Raw genomic sequence first — 21,513 nt, 5'->3', positions numbered from 1 at the left:
ATATCTTCCTGAAGTGCTTCTTTGTTTCTCTTCTATGCTGTTGACAGATTACCTTCCTAAACAGAGTCATGGTCACGTCACACTCCTGCTTCAATGTCTGTAATGTCTCTGTGCTGAGGAAAAATTCTAGGCCCTACCCTGAGCCTGGGCTTCCCAGGTGGCGCTAGTGGTAAAGAACCCAGCGCAGGTTTTTTCCCTGGGTCGGGAAGATCCCCGGGAGGAGGACATGGCAACCGACTCCAGTATTCTTGCCTGGAGAATCCCATGGACAGAGGAGCCTGGCGGGCTACAGTCCTTAGGGTCAAAAAGAGTCAGACACGACTGAACTGACTCAGCACGAGCATGACATATAAATCCCTCAATGTTCTGGCCTCAGCCTAATTTACTGGTTTCATACTCTTCACTATGATCCTCCCCCAGTCATCAAACTGTATCGAATTGCTTGCCGTTTCCAAACTTGCCTTCCTGATTCCATCTTCACATAACGTTGTTTGCCCTGAGTGTCATTCTCTTATTATTTTGCTTTTCAAGCGTCTTTTGATTTCTCTAGGACTCTGCATCGTAGTAAAAGGTGTTTAGATCTCTGTTATTAACGTTTCGTTACAGTTGTTTATGTCTTTCCCACTAGATTCAGTTCAGTTCAGTTCAGTAGCTCAGTCGTGTCCGACTCTTTGCGACCCCATGAATCGCAGCACGCCAGGCCTCCTTGTCGATCACCAACTCCCGGAGTTCACTCAGACTCACATCCATCGAGTCCGTGATGCCATCCAGCCATCTCATCTTCTGTCGTCCCCTTCTCCTCCTGCCCCCAATCCCTCCCAGCATCAGAATCCTTTCCAATGAGTCAACTCTTTGCATGAGGTGGCCAAAGTACTGGAGTTTCAGCTTTAGCATCATTCCTTCCAAAGAAATCCCAGGGCTGATCTCCTTCAGAATGGACTGGTTGGATCTCCTTGCAGTCCAAGGGACTCTCAAGAGTCTTCTCCAACACCACAGTTCAAAAGCATCGATTCTTCGGTGCTCAGCCTTTTTCACAGTCCAACTCTCACATCCATACATGACCACTGGAAAAACCATAGCCTTGACTAGATAGACCTTTGTTGGCAAAGTAATGAAAAAAAAAAAGCTTTTCAATATGCTATCTAGGTTGGTGATAACTTTCCTTCCAAGGAGTAAGCGTCTTTTAATTTCATGGCTGCAGTCACCATCTGCAGTGATTTTGGAGCCGAAAAAAGGACTTTCAAAGTGTAGACTAGTCATTATTTTTGTAATCCTCCTTTTTGTGCCCATGTGGTGCTATCCTGTAGGGATGTTTCCTGTGCCTTTGGATGTTGAACTAGGTACAATTATAGGGCTTAAACTGGGGCTTCCCTGGTGGCTCAGTGGTAAAGAATCTGCCTGCAATGCAAAAAAGCAGGGTTTGATCCCTGGGTTGGGAAGATCCCCTGTAGGAGGGCCTGGCAGCGCACTCTAGTGCTCTTGCCTAGAAAACCCCATGGACAGAGGATCCTAGTAGGCTACAGTCCAAAGGGTTGCACAGAGTCAGACACAACTGAAGTGACTAAACAGCTTTTCTCTCTGAAAGAATTTTTTCATTTGTAAAAAGATCTGAGGAATACAATATCTCTTTTCCATCCCATTCTTTCATAGTAGGACCCATTCAGAATATTCTGGTAATTTATTTGTAGGTAGGGGGAGGTATCTTTAAAGTATGATCTATAAAACCTTCTTAAAATTTGCCTGGTAATGAATATTCAAAACTGAGTTAACAAATATTACAGAAGAGTGATCATATACAAATGCAAGTTGGGAAAGAATGCAGGAGTAGTCATTTTTTAATTGTGCAAACTCTCAAATTATGTCTAACTTTGTGCTTGTCCAGGTTATTTGTGTATTTTGTTTTTGCTTGAATAGATAATAGTGGTCAGATCAGAGCACCACATGTTGGTTACTTGGAAGCTGGTCGGTTGAGGCAGCTGGAATTTTCCCTTCTAAGCATGTGCATGCTTAGAGGGAGGGAAAAAAACATTTTTGTTTTATATCATCTGGTTTGTTGTTTCCCTTCTTTCAGTCAGCAAAAAGTCAGTTTTACATTTTAAGTGTGACGGAACTTCGTATTTCCTATGCAAATCTTATAGGTGTGTAACTTCATTTTTATGTCTCTAGGTGATTAGTTTAGATTTTGATTCATGAAATGGCAGGTGTCTTCCCTGCCTCCACAAGGTAACTATTTACAGATTTATTACATTTTTATGTTCTTCTGTCTGCATAAAAATTTGCCTATCACTGCATAAAAATTTGGTATATAACTACATTGAATAATTGCATTTGTCAGGCAAATGTTTATCCTAATACTTACCCCCATTCCCAGAAAAAGACTGAAACATCTTCAGTAAAATCAAGTTAAATTGAATGTGACAAATAATATTGAAGGAAAAAAGGAAATGACTCCCAGCATGAAATATATAGTGAAGAGCTCCAAGAGTAGCTTTATTCTGTTGCTATGGACATGAGAACTAGTTGTCTTCACCTCCTGTCACAGGGCCTGGCATAGACTGGGCACTCAATACATGTTTAAATAAATGGATGTCTGAAAGCTGAGATTATTTTAGTAGCAGAAATCCTGTTCCCACTTACCATCTCCCTAGTTTTTGCTCAAGTCTAGGGGTATTCTCTGATCTGAAGTCAAGTTAGAATAGTTTTGTTTTTGTTGTAGTTGCTTTGCTCTAAATACTTGTAGGCTTCTAAACCCTGTTGTTAGAATTTATAATTGTACTAAGTAGTAATAGGAAGTGAAGTGAAAATAATACATAAGAAAGTCATGTATATATATACTTTCTAGGCAGACACCAGTCCTGCCTTACACCAGTCCTTCATCTTCCCTGTGCCTCAGTTTCTTTATAGATTTAAAGAACTGAATCAGAAATCTAATTCTTTTTTTTTTTTTTTTTTACTGTAAGTGGCTAGACAGTAGCTTTATGAAAATTAGTAAGAAAGGATATTTAATGAAGCTGATATTGGGCTATAACTTAAATGGTTTTGACCCAATGGAAGTTGAAATAGTTGAGGAAAAAGGCACTTTTCAGGAATATTGCTCTCAGTTTAGTTCATATCAGGCGCTGAGTCGTGTCCGACTCTGCGACCCCATGAATCGCAGCACGTCAGGCCTCCCTGTCCATCACCAACTGCCGGAGTTCACTCAAACTCACGTCCATCGAGTCAGTGATGCCATCCAGCCATCTCATCCTCTGTCATCCCCTTCTCCTGCCCCCAAACCCTCTCAGCATCAGAGTCTTTTCCAGTGAGTCAACTCTTCACATGAGGTGGCCAAAGTACTGGAGTTTCAGCTTTAGCATCAGTCCTTCCAAAGAACACCCAGGACTGACCTCCTTTAGAATGGACTGGTTGGGTCTCCTTGCAGTCCAAGGGACCCTCAAGAGTCTTCTCCAACCCCACAATTCAAAAGCATCAATTCTTCGGTGCTCAGCTTTCTTCACAGTCCAACTCTCACATCCATACATGACCACTGGAAAAACCATAGCCTTGACTAGACAGACCTTTGTTGGCAAAGTAATGTCTCTGCTTTTGAACGTGCTATCTAGGTTGGTCATAACTGTCCTTTCAAGGAGTGTCTTTTAATTTCATGGCTGCAGTCACCATCTGCAATGATTTTGGAGTCCAAATAAATAAAAGTCTGTTTCCACTATTTCCCCATCTATTTCCCATGAAGTGATGGGACCAGATGCCATGATCTTAGTTTTCTGAATGTTGAACTTTAAGCCAACTTTTTCACTCTCCTCTTTCACTTTCATCAAGAGGCTTTTTAGTTCCTCTTCACTTTCTGCCATAAGGGTGGTGTCATCTGCATATCTGAGGCTATTGATATTTCTCCCATCAATCTTGATTCCAGCATGTGCTTCTTCCAGCCCAGCGTTTCTCATGATGTACTCTGCAAAGAAGTTAAATAAGCAGGGTGACCATATACAGCCTTGACGTACTCCTTTTCCTATTTGGAACCAGTCTGTTGTTCCATGTCCAGTTCTAACTGTTGCTTCCTGACCTGCATATAGATTTCTCAAGAGGCAGGTCAGGTGGTCTGATATTCCCATCTCTTTCAGAATTTTCCACAGTTTATTGTGATCCATACAGTCAAAGGCTTTGGCATAGTCAATAAAGCAGAAATAGGTGTTTTTCTGGAACTCTCTTGCTTTTTCCATGATCCAGCGGATGTTGGCAATTTGATCTCTGGTTCTTCTGCCTTTTCTAAAACCAGCTTGAACATCTGGAAGTTCGCAGTTCACGTATTGCTGAAGCCTGGCTTGGAGAATTTTGAGCATTGCCTTGCTAGCGTGTGAGATGAGTGCAATTGTGCGGTAGTTTGAGCATTGTTTGGCATTGCCTTTCTTTGGGACTGGAATGAAAACTGACCTTTTCCAGTCCTGTGGCCACTGCTGAGTTTTCCAAATGTGCTGACATATTGAGGGCAGCACTTTCACAGCATCATCTTTCAGGATGGCAGCAAATTGGAGCTATAAAAGTAGCATGATTACAGTGATGTGTAAACTACAGTTTTACATGTTATCTGTAATTAATGAAGTATAAGTATGGAAGAAGATTTCATTATTTGAAATGTATTGGAGTTCAAGTTACTATCTCCATTACACCCTCCCCCAGTCCCCTCACCTAACTGTAGTAGGGGTTGAAATTCCTAGCTTTGTTTTATATGGGCGATAAATTTTAAAAATAAAAAAGTTTCTCCTTTAGTCGTCTTTATTTCTCTTTAAATTTGAAGATCATTTAGTTCTTTAAGGGGGAAAAGAGAGTAACTTTAATTTGAAAATACTAAATGGAAAAAAGAATGACATATTTAAAAATCAATAAAATCAACCTTGTAGCTCAGTTGGTAAAGAACCTGCCTGCCGTGCAGGAGACCCAGGTTTCATTCCTTGGTTGGGAAGATCCTCTGGAGAAGGAAATGGCAATGCACTCCAGTATTCCTGCCTGGAGAATCCCATGGACAGAGGAGCCTGGCAGGCTACAGACCTTGAGGTTGCAAGATTCGGACAAGACTTAGCGACTTAAGCACCACCACCAAGAAAGAGTGGGCAAAAATGCTTCATATATATTTTTGGGACTAAGGGAATCATAAAGAAAAAAACATTTTCTTGTATGTCAGGCATTAGATTTCTAAATCAGAGTTACGCTGTGTCTTGTAGATGTTTAAGCATTTTAATCTTCCATTCTGAAAACTGAAAGACTTAAAAATGAAATGTTAAGATCCCTATTTGGCTTTAATTGTAAATTGCAGGCCCTGAAGAGAGCATAATTAACTCTATTACTGCAGCAAGCACTTAAAGATCTAAATACTTTGAATGTTCAATTTGAAGATGACGGAGAAAACTGCCTCTAAGCAATCCATAGCTCTATGTTCTTTTTATTCTGTCTGCTTAGAAAATTATATTTGTTACTTTTGTAAGAAAGAAGAATAAAAAATATTCACCTCAAAATATGTAAGATGTTTATACCCTGTTCTTTTTATTCTGTTCTCTTCAGAGTAGTCTGCTTAATGATGCAAAACATTTGTACTCTTGTAGGCGTCTTAAGCCACAGATCCAAATCTCAAACATAAAATTTACCTCCAGGATATGAAAGATGGCAAAGAATAATGCTAAAATGTAAAATTTGAAGAACAAATAACAGAAATTTTCATACTGTAATACATTTTTGACATCTAGTAGTTCTGGGTCAGTGCCCTGACTGCCAACCTTTGCTGGATAGTTCAAAGCAGATATTATGTATCTTTATAAGTGGATACTATGGAGCTTTTCAGATAGGTGTTGATTTAGGGTCTCCTTTGAGTTTGTAAGCTCTTTTCCTTATAGCCCTGAAGGGTCACTGTATTCTAATGAATGCATGGCATGATACAACTAATTTGAGCTTCTTATAAATAAAGTTTGTATTAGCTGTTTAAATAAAGTTTCTCGTTAGTTGAACTTCACAGTAGCAAAATAAAAGTATGAAAAGAGAATTTTTTTTTTTTTCAGTAAAAATGGCAAAGAAAATTGTGAAGTCTTTGCACCAGACTCTCAAGGCCACTGCTGTTTATCATTTTGTTGTGATATTTGACTGATATGAGTAATGTTTGGGACTATTTGATTTTTGTGAAATGACACTTATTGAAATGGGATTTGTAAAGTGGTAGCATGGCTGGATGTAGAGTTTCGATTAATAAGAATGAGAGAATGAAAACTAGAAAGTAAATTTTACTATCTCCTCTTAAATGTCTAAAATTAGTCAAGAACTTCATCCCATGAAGAAACAAATTTTGCACCCTAACATTGTTTTGTATTTATATATGACCTCCAAATGTGACTTGACTCTGAATGTATACTTTGTGCTAGTGTGTGAAACCTTTTACGTGATTATCTCACTATCTCATTTAATCCTTAAAACAACCCTATGGAGTAGGTAATACCTTCATTTATAGATAAGGGAGTGAGGGACCAAGGTAGCTTACAGAACTGTAAATAAACAACGGAGGCAAGATTCAAAGTCAGGTTTTGTCTCATTCCTCCCATTGTTTCTCTGCTTTACAAGACAAATGTAAAACAGAAATTTCATCTTTCCAATGCCCTTTCTTGTAACCCTTTAATGGTTCCTCATTGCCTGCCAGGAAGATTTCCTTCTCCTATCATATCCTTTAGTACCTCTAAAACGGACTACTTCGTCTTTTGTGACCCCAAATCGATCTTAGTGGCTTCTGTAATAACACCTGTAGCGCACCTCCAGTATTGCTGGTGGAGTGCAAAGACAACATTTTTCTGTCCCCAGTGAGAGTTCTTTCATGTTGATTGAATAAGTGAATGAATGAAGTTTTAGATTTATTGCTGCTGTTTTTATTTACTGTGTTCAACTTGGCTTGTTTCCTGTGCTTTGATGTCTTACAGTATGGCTTTATAAATTCAATAGTAGTAATTTTTAAATTTATGTAAGCAGTGGCTTTCCACTGAACAATATGGTTGGCCTTATACTTAATTTCAGGATAGTAGTTGGGAAAAGGAGAGTAGTTAAAATCATATCTCTAGAAAGAAACTTTGCTGTGCCTTTTCTTACATGTCTGCACATTTGTTGTTCAGTCGCTCAGTCTGTCTGACTCTTTGTGACCCCATGAACTACAGGAGTCATAAGAGTTCTCAAGAGTCTTCTCCAGCACCACAGTTTGAAATCGTCACTTCTTCAGAACTTAGCTTTCTTTTATGGTCCAGCTCTCACATCCATACGTAACTACTGGAAAGCCGTAGCTTTGGCTATAGGGACCTTTATTGGCAAAGTGACGTCTCTGCTTTTTAATATGCTGTTTGTCAAAGCTTTTCTTCCAAGGAGCAAACGTCTTTTAATTTATGCCTATATTTGTTATTGTTGCTCAGTCGCTCAGTCATGTCTGACTCAATGACCCCATGGACTGCAGGACGCCAGGCTCCCATGACCTTCACCACCTCCCTGAGTTTGCTCGAACTCATGTCCGTTGAGTCAATGATGCCATCCAACCATCTTATCCTCTGTCATCCCCTTCTCCTCCTGCCCACAATCTTTCCCAGCATCAAGGACTTTTCCAGAACCGTCTTTTCACATTAGGTGGCCAAAGTATTGGGGCTTCAGCATCAGTCCTTCTAATGCTTATTCAGGACTGATTTCCTTTAGCATTGACTGGCTTGATCTCCTTGCAGTCCAAGGGACTCTCAAGAGTCTTCTCAGCACCACAGCTCAAAAGCATCAATTCTTTGGCATTCAGCCTTGTTTATGGTCCAGCTCTCACATCTGTACTTGACTACTGGAAAAATGATGGTTTTGACTAGACAGACCTTTGTCGGCAAAGTAATGTCTCTGCTTTTCAATATGCTGTCTAGGTTTGTCATAGCTTTTCTTCCAAGGAGCAAGCGTCTTTTAATTTCATGGCTGCAGTCACCATCTGCAGTAATGTTGGAGCCCAAGAAAACGAAGCCTGTCACTGTTTCCATTGTTTTCCCATCAATTTGCCATGAAGTGATGGGACCGGAAGCCATGATCTTTGTTTTCTGAATGTTGAATTTTAGCAGAATTATGTCAAAGTGAAATTACCATGGAACTTGTTATGTCAAATACATTTTCCTGTGATAAGTAAAAGTGAGTATTGTGTATTGTCTCTAAAGACCTTAATCTAACCATTTTAATTTAAAAAGTAATTTATTTAGTATGTTATCTTATGTATTATATAAAATATGCCTATTCTAAGGGAATGAAGATCTAAGAATTCTTGTAAATGCTTATATGTAAATGGAAATATACAGTGCAGGAAGCAGCTAAATAATTTTTGAATATATACTATCTCCAAATTTTATTTTTTCAGAGGAATGAATAATAGTTTGTTTTCTCCATTATTATTGTGAGCACCACATCATTGTAGGAGGAAAAAGGGAGAAGTGTTGATGCTTTCTGACTTAACCGTAATCCTATTTATGTAAACAGAAGCAAAAGCATCAGGAATTTTTCTTTTAAAATGTAGTCTTTGAGTGCCAGAAAGTTGTTCTAGAGATATGTCTTTTGGGCTTTTCTATGAACTTTTGGAGGGTAGGGTGAGATGGAAATGAGATTTCTTAAGAATAATGCCATTACTTTGGAGGCTTGAGATCTGGTTCATAACTTAAAGTACAATTGACTTTCTCATAATTAATAATCTTTTGCTTCCTTATCCCATGAGGGAAGCCTGTATTAACCATGGGATATAAGTGCTTATTGGAAGACACAGTCCAAAATAAAAATCTTGATGATTTCTCTTAAATTTCTTTTCTCATTGCTTTTTATGGAAATGTGTTAAATCTTTAATAATGTTCCTTATCCCAAAATAATGAGGCTACTATCTGATGTAGCATGTTTGTGTCAGTGTCTTCAAGAGCACTTGCAGGTTTGGTGATTTGTTGGGAGGACTCTCAAGACCGAGTATAGAGTCCAACTCAGAGCTATAAATTTCCTCCTGCAAAAAAGGAAGGGCACATGGTTCAGAGACTGAGGAATCCTGGTTCAAGCTCCTGGTGGAATCACACTGGATGCCCTTAATTTCTCTGGCATTGAGTTGTGACAACATGTGTGAACTATTGTATACCAGGGAAGCTCTTTAGATTTTCTTTCTTTCTTTTTTTTTTTTTTTTAATTTAAATTATTTATTTGGCTGCACTGGGTCTTAGTTGCAGCATGTGGCATCTAGTTCCCTGACCAGGGATCGAACCTGTGCCTCCCTATTGGCAGCACAGAGTCTTAGCCACTGGACCACCAGGGAAGTCCCAGCTCTTTAGATTTTCAATGCCTGGTCTTTATGGGAGCTGGTCACATAGGCATCCTCTGCCAAACACCTCCCGGAATTCTAGACTCCAAGAGGAAAAGCAGTAATTCACTGTGCACCACATTTTTTTTTTTTAAACAGTTTAGGCACAGTAAGGCATTCTTATCAGGGAATTGTGGGTACTCTCTTGACATCCAAGTTCCCAAAAGAACTTGGGAACAGTCTTCTAAGGATAGCAGTCTCAGATCTGCTATATTATTAAATCTTTTCTGCACACATGCAATGTAACTTGAGTGGTTGTAGGTAAATTTTGTCTATCGTAATCATTATTGCTTTGAAAGATGATAGTAAATTCATGCCTGTTTTATGATAGCTAATATCTATGGTTTGAAACATGGTCAGTTCAGACTTCAAGCCATTCAACTTTTGGATCTGATGTTGTATTTTTAATACATAAAAATGATACGTTACAAAATGATCACAATATGAATCAACATATTGAGACTTTATTATTCCTAGTTCTTCATGCATAAGGTCCATGCACATGTGTAAGTTCCACAAACATATGAATGCCTGTTGTGTACCTATTTTAGGTATTTGGGCTATAGAAATGAACCATCAGGCATGGTTCCTGCCCTGAAGAAGTCCATGTTCTAGCAAAGGTGATAGAAATGTAAACAAATAAACATAGGTAATGTTATTTTATTGAATTATATTTCATAAGATATTTTAAAATGTTTCCTTATGCTACTATTTATATGTCTGTGTATTCTTGTAGACACTACTGTGTAGTCTTAAGATTGTTATTTAAAAAAAAAATTTTAGTGTCCTGTTCTGAGTTTGGATTTTTGTGCTAGAGAAGGAGGGACTATATTTAATTATATAGTTTTAGGGAGTGATAAACCACTGTACTGGAACCTATTTATGTTCTACCTGCTTACTAACATTTTAGTAACTAATAATTTTAGTAATTTTAGCTTAACATTTTTGCATCTAGGGCTAACCAGGGATCGAACCTGTATCTCTTACGCCTCTTGCATTGGCCAGCAGATTCTTTACCACTGAGCCACTTGTGAAGCAATATCCAATACTAGTCATAATTAAAATTTGATTTTATACAAACTTTTATTTGAAAAGAAGTCAGTTATCATTGTTTTCTGTTTCAGCCTGTTATTCCACCTCCATGTCATCAGCCTTTTATTCCACCTCTACTCCTGCACTGACAGTGAAAGTCACTCAGTCTTGTCCGACTCTTTGGTTCCATGGACCGTAGCCCACCAGGCTCCTCTGTCCATGGGATTTTCCAGGCAAGAATACTGGAGTGGGTTGCCATTTCCTTCTCCAGGACGTGTTCCTGACCCAAGGGTTGAACTGGGTCTCCTGCCTTGCAGGCAGACTCTTTACCATTTGAGCCACTAGGGAAGCCCTAGTTTTCATCAGTTTTGCTTTCTCTCCTATCATTTCTCTTTTCAGTTTCACCACCTTAATATAATAGACTTAGAATTTGTCTCCAGTCTGTGCTTCTCTTTAAAAAATGGTTGTTCCAGTCTGTTTTCTAACTGGATGTCAGAGTCTGCTATTATGTCTGTAGCTGCACAAAAGTACACAAGATGGAAAACCAGGAAGCATGGACTCTGGATTTGAACTTTATTGACTCTTTTTTTTCCCTTTAAATTCCTGTAGTGCCATATGTGCATCTCTTGGTTTATTGTATATTTCTTTATAGTTACTTGTGTGCATATCTTCACCTTCTGTCCCCTTAAGAGCCTGTTTTGTGTGTTTATTTTTTATTTTTTGGCCACATAGATACAGCTAGTTTTAACTTTGGGTAAATTACTTAAATGTCTTAATGCCTTAGGCTACTCATCTATAAAATAGGGATGATACTAGTAAGTCCTATAGTCTTAACTGTCATCACAGGACCTGTGATGATTAAGGGAGTTAATAATGTAAATATTTTAGAATGGTGTCCAGCCCATATTAATTACTCAGTAAATGTTATTTATTCCCAACTTTTTTTAAGTTGAAACCTAAAAAATGGAAAAAGAAGAGTCAATGAGTATTTGCTTTTCACTTAGATTAATTTTTAACCTATCCCAAATTTGCATTTTCTTTCTTCTGTGTGTATATGTATTTTTTTAGGTAAATTACTTGAAAGCAAGTGGCATGCATCATTGATACTCATGATATTTCACCATATACCTCCTAAGTACATCTGCATAATCACAATACCATTTTTATAGTCAAGAAATGTAAGAATGAGAAAAGTGCTTAATATATAGGCTGTGTTCAGATTTCCCCAGTTGCTCCAAAAATGTCCTTTTTAGCATTTTTCTTTTCTTTCTTTCTGGAAATCTAGAGTCCAGGCAGGAATCATTTGCTTTACTTGTTCTGACTCTTCAGACCGTTAATTTGAAGCAGGCTTACTGCTCTTTCTTGCATTTCTTTTTCTTTTCATTCTTTCTCTCTCATTTTTTGTTCCTTTTCATGACACTGACATTTTTGAAAAGTCTAGTAGGGTCATTGCCTTGTAAAACGTTCTTTTGAAAACTGCATATAGAGATTAAAAGATAGCACGATTTTGTAAAGCTGTATTTTAGCTTTATAATTTTAACTATTATAGTCCCAAGTTTCAAGAAGATAAATGAACAATGGAGATAATGTGAGTAATGTGGATGGTTATTAACAATAAATGTTTTGAGTAGAATATTCCAGATGATAAGATGTATTAGATTTATAAAGAAAAATACAATTAGATCAAGAAGGTTATTTTATTTGACAAAGGCTTTAAGTTGTTCTGTTGCATTTTATTAATTCTTCAGTATTTTTTGAGCTTTTGTTTTTGGTACGTTGTCCCTGTTCTCCTAAATGCTCTCAGTCTAGGAGTGAGACAGACAAGTAATAGACTGTTATAATTCAGTGTGAAACATATGGGTGTATATATTTGATAAAAAATTTTATGGCGCCCTAAGGAGTCAAATACTGCCTAACTACTAAGGCAAGTAGCTTAAGAGTTGGGAGATCAGGAAAGCTCTAAAAAAAATGACATCCATGTCCATGAATGTAGATATAAAGGTTAAGAAATAGGCAGATCAGAGGTTGGAGGAAGAGTATTTCAGCTAGACAAACTAACATTTGAGGAATGTAAGAATTACAGTGGTAACAGAGTATGGAGAGGAAACTACAAAGGAATTGAGGGTGGAAAGAAGGCTGAAGAGGAAAGCTGGAGGCTCTGTTAATCACATTAATGGATTTGAATGCTATTCGGAGTTCAGTTAGAAACCGTTAAGTTTCTCTGTGAAAGCAGAGGTGTGATGTAATCAGCTTTGTACTTCAGGAAAACCATCCTGGCTGCTACATTGGAGACCAGGGATGGTAGCAGGAATCCAGGTAAGAACTATTGGTTTCATCGGACAAAAGATGGTGGTGACCTGCATTAGAACAGTGGTTGTTAAAGTGGAGAGAATTGAATGAGTTTGAGAAATATTCAGAAGATGAAATCAAATACTATTTGGTGATTGAGGGGGAGGTATAGTGTATTAGTTAAAGAAAACAGACTCTAGAGCCCAAACACCCAGGTTCAGATCCTAACTCTACCACTTGCTGCTGCTGCTGCTGCTAAGTTGCTTCAGTCGTGTCCCCGACTCTGTGCGACCCCATAGACGGCAGCCCACCAGGCTCCCCCGTCCCTGGGATTCTCCAGGCAAGAACACTGGAGTGGGTTGCCATTCTTTGTAAAGTTTGGCAAATTGCAAAACTTCTCTGAATCTCATTTACTCATTGTAAAATGAAAAGAAACACAATACTTATCTCATAGTATTGTGTGAGGATTAAATTAATTAATTTATCTACAGAGTGTAGAACTGTGGCAAGTACATGGTTAGTACTATGTAGCTGTTAAGTACTGTAATAATTATCTTTGCAATTTTTTAGCATTATTATTATTAATTTGATATCTCATTGAGGTGTGAGAAGAACCAGGATTGATGCCTAGGTTTCTAATTTGGCTTCTGAGACAAATTGTGGTAGATTTTTTTAATAGGGCAGGAGGGATGATGACTTCTCATTTAGGCTTGCTGTTTCAGAGGAACTTTGGGAACACCTTGGTGAAAACATTCAGTAGGCAGAAAAGTATGGAAGTAGGGAGAAAAGATATGAGTTCGAATATCCTTTGGGGAATTGTGAGAATATAGGTGAGCAACAGCAGCAGCAGGTGATCATTACAAAAGTTGTAAGAGTAGATGAGACCAGTGAAGAGCATGCAGAGTAGGGAGGGAGGGGCCTAAAAGGCTGTGCTGTCTTTAAGAATGTATGATTTAGGTCATAAGCCAGGGTATAATACTAGGTGCCAAGTGGAGGGTTTAGAAGATTTTCAGCATTCAGTATAACTTCATTCACATTAACTTGGGCTTCAGAGGACTTTGAGCTAAGATGAAGTGGCAGTCAGGTAGAAGAAAATTCTTCCTCTGTTGAGAAAATCTAAAATTGTAAAGAAGTCAATTTACTAAGGTAAGGAAGATGTTTCTGACTGCTGTTTTGCTTCTGTAAAAGATATAAGATTGTTTCCTGATTGGCAGAATGGCAGAGAACATAGAATGAGTTCTTATGTCTTTTTGTGAATAATGTGCCCTATTGAAGTACATATTGCTTGGATTAGTTAATAAATACTGTGTTGACAAGAATTCTGTTTTTTCAATTTCTGGTTATGAAAATTTTCAAACCTACACAAAACTTAAAAGGAATTGGCCAGTGAATACCTAGGTAATGTTACCATTACCATACTTCCGTACTCACCTTTGAGTATATGTGTTTAGTCAAATCATTTCAAAGTAAATTACAAACTTTATGATACTTCATTCCTAAGCTATTTAGCATGTATTTCCTATTATACCTTATTATACCTTTCAATACCATTATCACATGCAAGAAAATTAACAATAATTTGTTAGTATCACTTACTATTCAGGCCATATTGACATTTGCTGATGATCTTAATGTTTTATAGATTTTTTTTTTTCCTTCCTTAAAAAGAACCCAATCAAGGTTCATGTGTTGCCTTTGGGTGTTATGCCTCTTTAGTTTCTTTTATTCCAGAGCTTTTTTTTTTTTTTGGAGAGGAACATTTACTTTTTAAGAAACAGAGTGTTCTAAACTCTGTATTTGTCTGATTGTTTCCTCAGAGCATCATTTATCTTGTTCCTCTATCCTTTGTAATTCCTGTAAACAGGAAACTCAGTTTAAAGGCTTGGTATAATTAGATGAAAAATTTGGGCAAGGATATGTCATAGGTGATATATATTTCATATTGTGTTACCTCAGGAGGATGTCAGATCATCACACTGTTAATACTAAGTTTGATCTTCTGTGTAATAATATAATTTTCCCCTTTGAAATTAGGAAGTAATCTGGAAGGTAATTATTTCATTGATAGTTATATCATTCCTTCTACATCTGTTAGCTGGCGTTCTTAGGTAAAAAACTTTTCCTCTTCCACTGGGGATGAACAGCAGTTCTTTCCCCCAAAAGGCAGAATAAACGCTTGTGTACTTTTAATGAGAAATTTTGAGAACAGGAAGTTTGGTGCTGTAGTCCCCTCTGCTGATTACAGATGAAATGCTTTTTTTCTCTTTTTTTAGAGTATTATTGTGGACTCATGGATTTTTATTTGTTCAATTTGTTGTCAGTTATAACTGTTATTCTTTTTAAGACTTAAATTCTCTCAGATGTCTGGCGAGAGCCTCTCAGAGTTGGCTCTAGTGCCCTTTTGACTGCCCTTCATTAGTTTTTCCCTTTCTAGAAAAACATAATGACCTAGTAGACTCACTTATATTATCCCTGCCTCAGATCTAGAACCAGTCATTTCTCCAGGAAGCTTTGGTTCCTTTTAATGGAGAACAGTATTTAGAAAGCATGGTATGAACATTAGAGATGTTCATTACTTGTATCTTTTGTCTTTCATGGAACATCTTTGTCTGAAATAATATTTACATAATTACCTATTTTTTTATCTGATAGTGCAAATAAAATAGGTTCAAAATTATAAAAACTAATATTAATATTGTAACCATTATGTAAGAAGTGTGAGATTTCTTTGCAGTTTTTAATATTTTTAGAATATACCCCAGTAAGGATGCAAGTCAGAGTACTATGTTCAAAAGTGACTTGAAATATTATTTTTGTCTTCATATGGTTATATTACCAATTTGATATGCAATTAAGTTCATTTATTTCCATTTGTTTTCAGTGTAAGGTTTGCTAACTTAGGTTTTTAAATTTAGTTTTATTCTCTTGAATGTATAAAGCATTTGTCTAGTTCAGAAGTCAAGCTATACTAACAAGTATACTTATGTTTCAGTTTTCTATATCTTCCCCTTGCCTCAGTCCTTTCACTTCCTCCATCAAAAGTAACTATTTTTTAATTTCTTATTTAGCCTCCTGCTGTTTATGTTTGTTATTATATAGCTGTAACTCTAACTGTCCCCATTTTTTCTTCTATGCTGGTTGTATCATTTTATACCCTACAGGGACATATTTAGTGTATTTGAGCATAGAGCAGGTAGTTATTTAATATTTCTCTCTTCTATATTATAAAGTTATTTTCAGAAATGACCATGAAATAAAATACCGTATATATATAAATATTTATATTTACTGTATATATATACAGTAAATATTTCCTTTTATTGAACATTTGAGTAGACAATCACACTAGTAAAAGTAAATTTTAAAATAGAGTACATTATAGAAAATGTTTGCTAACATATCTCCACCAGAAAATTCATCTTGAATTTTTATTGCATTTAGTTAAAAGAAAAAAAAACAAACAAACTCCTGAAGTTTTTCAACAAAATCAAGAGAAGATGGTGGAATGATAGTGAACATGGACACTGTTTGATCCACTAATTAATAACCAGACATTCAAATAAGCATTGCCCTTTTGGTTTCTTCTAGTAATCTAAGAGCAACATCTTTTGGTGTCTCTCCTAGCATCCTTCAAAATTTGATTCTTTTTCTAAGTGTCCATTTCCTGTGTTTTATTGTTGTATAGTTAATGACCTTAACCACCGTTTCCATGCACTATTCTTTAACTAACTGTTTTTAAAGCTTTGTGCTTTACTAGTCATTGTTCAAGGCTAATTCCAGCTGTCCGCAAGTATTTTTGTGTCTGATTAACTCAACTAAAACCTCCCACCAGGGAAAAAGATAACCTAGAAAAGAGAAATAGCTTACAGCAGTCATTGTTTATTTGGAATCTATTGTTTTAAATGCAGGAGTAGGTAATATAACACAGGGGCTAGAGAAGGAAATGGCAAGCCACTCCAGTGTTCTTGCCTGGAGAGTCCCAGGGACGGGGGAGCCTGGTGGGCTGCCGTCTATGGGGTCGCACAGAGTCGGACACGACTGAAGCGACTTAGCAGCAGCAGCAGCAGAGACAAACTGTGCTCGAATGGAGTTTGGACCATTTGAGAACATTACAGATTTAACTTCCGAAATGAATGTGTAGAACTGAATCCATGTATATCAGAGGCCCAACTGGGAGTTCTTCAAATTAACTTCATGTGTAGTTCAGTGTTTGAAAAATAAGTAATAAAAATGTTGAATTTGAAACTTACATACATGTTATTAAAGCTCAACAACAACCACAACAATTATTTAAAATTTGGAAAAACTAAAAATTTTTTTCAGAGAGCATTTTATTGTTGACATTTAGAAAAATTGCCGTCACCTGATGGTAAGGAGCAGATCGAGTTTTGGTTTATAAATTCTCTGTGGACAGTATACCTCCTTATTCTGGCACCGGACACGGTCTGTGTCCATCACCCCCTCTTGGTGTGCCACTGCACCCGTCAACGCTTTATGCTGGTGCTTTTTCTCCACAGCCTCGCCAACGCTGTTCATTTGTTTTATCAGTTGATGGGTGAGACGTGGTATCTGTGTTGTTTTGATTAGTATTTATCATATTAGTGAAGTTGAGGTTATCATGAGTGAAGTTAAATATCTTTTTCTGTGTTTACAAGTCATTGCATTTCTTTGAACTGTCTAGTCATTAATTTTTGCCTTTTTCTTTTCTAGTGGTTTTTCCTCCTCTCTTTTCATGATATAAAAAATTAAGTACATTTTAACAAATGTGTATTGGAAGAAAAAAAGAAAGCAGGGCACTATCACTGACTAAACTGACTATACTTTTGGGAAGCCTTATAATACATAACATGGTATTAACAGAAATCTCTGTTTCCCCCTTTAAGGTGACTGATGAGGATTGCAGCTATATTGAGGTACTAAAACAACCTCCTGCATATTAACCTGGTAAACCTCTGACTGGTGAAGCAATGTTTTTCAAACTGGACTCAGCAGTCTTATCTGTTTTTGTACATTTAAATTCCTCATAAAATTTCTTTGAAGGTACAATTCTGTTCTTATAAGCATTTTTTTTAAAACCTCTGCTATAAAGTAAGAGTTGTTATTGTTCAATGACAGACACATAATTATAACTCAGACAATTAGTAATCATTAATTTAACAAATGAAATCAGTTAAATTGGTTCTTCACTGAATCAACTAGGTAATTTGATTAAAATTATTATCACATAAATGTAGCCTTACTGCTTAAAGATTTTCGTACTTTGTAAGAAAAATTATGTATTTCATTTTTGTAGAGTCAACTGTGAATCTTTTTATATGTCAGTTTTTCATAAAATTTTTGTATTATAAATGTACATAGCTGCCCAGAAATAGAAATGAACATTAAACTTTATTTCCATGTCTGCAAATTCCCTTTCATTAGTATTAATGTGTATATCTTTGTCTTTATAGTTATAAGTAAAATATACCTATGTTTTGTGTTGAGAGTTATCTAGTTTTGTTTTATTTTGAGTTGTAAAAATTGTAACAACATTTAAGACAAAATTTAAGCCAAGGCATAGTAACCCATGATCTTATCACTAGCAAATATTTAATTTTTTGCCAATTCATCTTATTTTTTTAAGATCTTATCTAAAATCCTTACATCTGACTCTTCAAAAACCCTTGATAACTAACAGTACTTTTTAATGGTACTTTTTGTCATCTACTAGTCCTTCTTTTAAATAGAATAGTTTTCTTCAATTGTAGCAAAAGTGCTCTGTGGTTTTGAATTTTATTTTTAAAATTTAATAAAGAATTATGTGAAGTTTACTGAGGTTAAGGTACAAATGAATCATGTTATTTCTTGAGAGTTTAATTCTGTGTATTTTAGAAGTGCCTCATAATGTGAGTAGGTGATACAATCATATAATATATGAAGGTGTATGTTTTTGAGGAGCTTCAAAGAATTGATGTTAGTCTTGAACTTACCACAAACTTTTTCCAACCTAATTGTGATTAATTTATATTTCTCTGTGAAGCATTCGTTTCTGACTTTCCACCATAAAAAACAGGGTAGCTTAGATTGTGTTTGCTTCCCGTGTCTGCTGGTCTTGTTACCTTGCCTGTGTATCATTTCTCTCTCATGTGTCATCTGTTTATTTTTATCACAGTAACAGTATTATATAGTATTTGCATATAGCAGCTTTAAAGTATAGTACTTTTTTAAGCTTCAGTCATAGAGCTCTGGATCATTCAATGCTTGCTGAAGAAAAGGTAGTTAAATGGAAAAAAAACCCACTTTTTTCTTTTTTTTAAACCGCCACTGCCACCACAAGTCTGAAAGACATTTTGTTGCCAAGCAAATGGAGCATGGGTATTATATCATGTTTTTTTACCATGGAGTTATCATGTTAAACTCTCTTGATTTTGACTCTTTAAATAATATCTGGTCTTATTCTGAGAAACTTAAGGAAATACCTAAAGAATTTAAATTTGTATTTTTATGTTGCTCTTGTTTTTCTTTCTTTTTCTTCTTTTTGAGACATGGTAAACTTTTCAATTTCTAACTTCTCTCCTTTAAAATTTTTCACTTTGCTTCAGCTGCGCTATTTGTTTATTTATTATTTATTTCATTCTCCTTTTCCTTCAAGGATTCCTGTCATTTAAGTTTAAATTAGAGCACTCTGCAAATCTGTGAGCATTCACTTCTTTGATTAAATTATTATTTTCAGTTTATGTTTCTTGAGTTGCCTCCTATTTCACCAACCCAATTTTCTGCTGTGTTGATTCTTCTAATACTGCTTCTACTGCCAGTATTAATGGGTTCGTGGCTAAATTTATTCTGTGCTGGTCTTGGTGCCCTCCAGTTGTTCTCCTTGTCTCCATAGGCCACAATGTTGCCAGAATTATCCATCTGAAACACAAGTCTGGCTGTGTCAAGTGAAAGGTGCTCAGTCGTGTCCCACTCTTTGCAACCCCATGGACTATAGAGTCCATGGAATTCTCCAGGCCAGAATACTGGAGTGGGTAGCTGTTCCCTTCTCCAGGGGATCTTCCCAACTCAGGAATCAAACCCGTGTCTCCCACATTGCAGGTGGGTTCTTTACCAGCTGAGCCACCAGGGAAGCCCAAGAACACTGGAGTGGTAGCCTGTCCCTTCTCCAGTGTATCTTCCTGACCCAGGAATCAAACTGGGATCTCCTGATGCAGACAGATCCCTTACTAGCTGAGCTGCCAGAGAAGCTTGGCTGTGTCATTCTCCTGGTAATAAAAATCTTAGTAACTTCTTCACTACAGAGTTATGTTCTAACCATTTAGTGACATAAGTAAAGCCTTCTGTTACCTGAGCTCCTGCATCTCTCTAGTCTTATAATCTACCACCGCCCCACCACTGTGCTCTTCCCCTTACCTGAAATGCCCGTGGTAGTCCCAATCCTGTCCTCCCATCCATACTTCCAGCCTAGATTAACTGGTTTTCCCCTCTAAACATAGTTATTTATTTTCTTTTTAGCTACATGCTCTCATGTACCTTGTACATGCTTTTTCACTGGTTTTAGCAGTTGTTTATACTTGTCTGTGACACCCCAACACCAGGGCAGGTACTATATTATGATTTTTATAGCTTCAACACTAGCATAGTGCCTGGCGTTTTGTTTTATTACCCTCCTGTCTTTTGGTTTTGTTTACTTTAAGGGAGAGGCTGAGCTCTATCATATAATCTCTCTCTTCTTTTTTTCTTTCTCATGGGAAAATATTTTCAGTGGAGTCAAGCTATCAAAAATTATTTTTCTCCAGTCAGTGTTTTCATATACATAACTTACTAATCCTGAAGATGTGGCCTTACAGTTGTTCAGTCTTTCAGTAGCGTCTGACTCTTTTCGACCCTACAAACTGCAGCTCATCAGGCTTCCTTGTCCTTCAGTATCTCCCAGAGTTTGCTCAAACTCATGTCCATTGAGTCAGTGATGTTATCTAACCATCTCATCCTCTGCCGTCCCCTTCTTCCGCCTTCAATCTTTTCCAGCATCAGGGTCTTTTCCAATGAGTCGGCTCCTCACATCAGGTGGCCAAAGTATTGGAGCTTCAGCTTCAACATCAGTCCTTCCAATGAATATTCAAGGTTGATTTCCTTTAGGATTAACTGTTTTGATCTCCTTGCAGTCCAGGGGACTCTCAAGAGTCTTCTCCAGCTCTACAGTTTGAAAATATCAGTTCTTTGGTGCTCAGCCTTCTTTATGGTCCAGCTCTCATATCTATACATGACTACTTGAAAAACTGTAGCTTTGACTAGATGGTCATTTGTTGGCAAAGTGATGTCTCTACTTTTTAATACGTTGTCTAAGTTTGTCATAGCTTTTCTTTCAAGGAGCAAATGTCTTTTAATTTTGTCTTACAGTAACTTGTCCTAAATCACATTATAGTACTTGCTCCCTGGATCAGGGTTTAGCAACTAGTTTTGGGAGTGACCTGTTAAACACCGAGTCACTACTGATTTCGGTAATCAAATTACAGGCTTAAGGTCAAGCAGGACTGACTTCTCTAGCCTAATTGTTTGGTTTCAAGCCTGGGGTAGTGGTCCAGTTCAGCCAGGGTGGTCTTCTTTTCCTGTTTTTATTATTTACCTCCAAGGTTATATTGTGCTCCAACTCTTAATGAAAAAAAGAGAAAAATGCTTTATAGATTGCTAAAAATATGGTATGCTGTTGTCATCTTAAATCTCTCAAACAATATAGAATATTACAAAGTTGAGGGTAAAATTCTTCAACATCTTGTCACTCAGAGATGAGCATATTTAGAATATATTCTTGCATAAATACATATAGGAAAAGTGTACCAATTTCATAAATGACATCT

At 36.9% G+C, this 21,513-nt stretch overlaps 1 protein-coding gene across 5 annotated transcripts in view; it reads left to right on the top strand.

Moving 5' to 3' along the window:
* Positions 1–21,513, top strand: part of MAGI3 (membrane associated guanylate kinase, WW and PDZ domain containing 3) — a 259,109-nt gene that overhangs the window by 110,035 nt on the left and 127,561 nt on the right. The window contains exon 1 of one of the 5 annotated variants that reach the window (XM_061410540.1): positions 16,767–17,719. The exons of the other annotated variants lie outside the window; for them this stretch is intronic. The gene's annotated coding sequence lies outside the window, so the exon portion shown is untranslated. Of the gene's footprint in view, positions 1–16,766; positions 17,720–21,513 lie in introns of those variants that run through there. 5 annotated transcript variants of the gene reach the window in all.

This window comes from Bos javanicus, chromosome 3 (assembly GCF_032452875.1).
Source record: "Bos javanicus breed banteng chromosome 3, ARS-OSU_banteng_1.0, whole genome shotgun sequence".
Taxonomy (NCBI): Eukaryota; Metazoa; Chordata; class Mammalia; order Artiodactyla; family Bovidae; genus Bos; species Bos javanicus.
Note: the sequence above shows the minus strand (reverse complement) of the source record. Positions and strands in the feature narration are given on the sequence as shown.